Source organism: Bemisia tabaci, chromosome 2, assembly GCF_918797505.1.
Source record: "Bemisia tabaci chromosome 2, PGI_BMITA_v3".
Lineage (NCBI taxonomy): Eukaryota > Metazoa > Arthropoda > Insecta > Hemiptera > Aleyrodidae > Bemisia > Bemisia tabaci.
The window spans coordinates 19,130,085-19,131,620 of NC_092794.1; the positions used below are offsets into that span (position 1 = coordinate 19,130,085).

Below are 1,536 nucleotides of genomic sequence, written 5' to 3' on the forward strand. Positions count from 1 at the left end.
GAGAATATGCGTGAAGGTATACCAATGGCTTTTTGGAAAGAGGGGGAGGGGTCATAGGAAAAGGAACTATGCAAACATATATTAAATCAAAAGAAACTATTGAACACGCAAATAGTGAAAAATACGTTTAATCTTTGTATAGCTCCCTAAGATATGAATAATCCGATACATCCGGACATTTAGAGGTTGAAAACTAATCGCTTCAATTCTGGGTCTATCTCATTGTCAGTGCGAGGCGTGAAGCATCAGTTCAATTAGACTCTTGTGATTACATCAATGCCACGGTTGAACACAGGTTTCCGTAGTGTAGTGGTTATCACGTGCGCTTCACACGCGCAAGGTCCCCGGTTCGATCCCGGGCGGAAACAATTTTTTCTTGTATTACTTAGACAGGCCGGCCAAAAATCAGTACTTTTTCAGAACACCCAAAATAAATTCAGTGCCCTCCTCAACAGAAAAATTCAGTACTTATACAGTACCTCCATTTGACGAAATTCGAAAATTTTAAAATCTCTCGAATCGCGACAAAAATGACGTGGAAAAAAAAAATTCATTGGGGTCTTGAAGATTAACTGACTGCACAATCGCGATCTTGCAGGCAAATACTACTCTAAGAATCAATGCGCAGGGGATTGCATACTTTCCAGGCTTCATTGGAGAACACGCGTGGTATGAAGGAAAAAATTCCGGACTTTCCTGCGGAATTTCCGCACATATTCAGTACTTCCGGACCGCCCTTAAAAAAACCACTTCCACCTCCGGACTTTCCGGAAATTCCTGACGAGTAGACACCCCACTGAGAGATTCAATTTCTCCTTTGTTTTCTCTACGTTTCACGCTACCCGGACACGGGCCACGGGGCGTGGGCCCCCACCCTCGAGCCCCCTCGACAAATTTCGAGGACAACACATCGGTACCCACTCTCGAGGTCTTTAAAAGCAAATTTCTCGAGCGAGGACCAAACAAACACGACCGGTCAAACAACAGCTCAACAGAATCGTTGTGATGATTGTCACCGAGCTCTCACGAGCGACGCGTAAGCTCCGGAATTCGTAAGCAGCCGGTATTTACCGGTGCTGAGCCTGTTGACGCCGGCCGCGCCGCCCGGCCCGGGAGGGGGACGCTAAGCTCCGAGGAAAAAGAAGGAAAAAATGAAAAATGGACGCGTTAATGAGACCGGTGTGTAGGTGTCCTAACCCCCTGCCCGCCTCGCCCCGCACCCCTTCTATCGAGACACCGGTGTCAAGAAGTCTCGAAAATTCCGAAAACTCCAGAGAACAAAACTAATAAACCTAACTTGAACGCGGATGAATGCAATGAAAAATTGTGGATCTCCCAGCTTAGTTGAATTTTTTTCTTTTTTTCTTCTTTTTTTTGCAACATGTTAAAGTGGATATCGTCGGTGGAATTTCTAAATCACGATTGCCATGTTTCAAAATCTCCGCTCCTTTTTTAATTTTTGGAAGGAGAAAAAAACAACATTATCCCTTCCAGTTTTTACGGAATTTTCTTCGCACACAGCAGAAGAATCAAGGA

The 1,536-nt window shown here is 44.8% G+C and overlaps 1 non-coding gene across 1 annotated transcript; it reads left to right on the forward strand.

Annotated features, from left to right (window-relative positions):
• Positions 1 to 295: 295 nt before the first annotated feature.
• On the forward strand, positions 296 to 368 carry TRNAV-CAC (transfer RNA valine (anticodon CAC)). Its single transcript has one exon. It is a non-coding gene; the product is annotated as a tRNA-Val (tRNA).
• Positions 369 to 1,536: the final 1,168 nt, after the last annotated feature.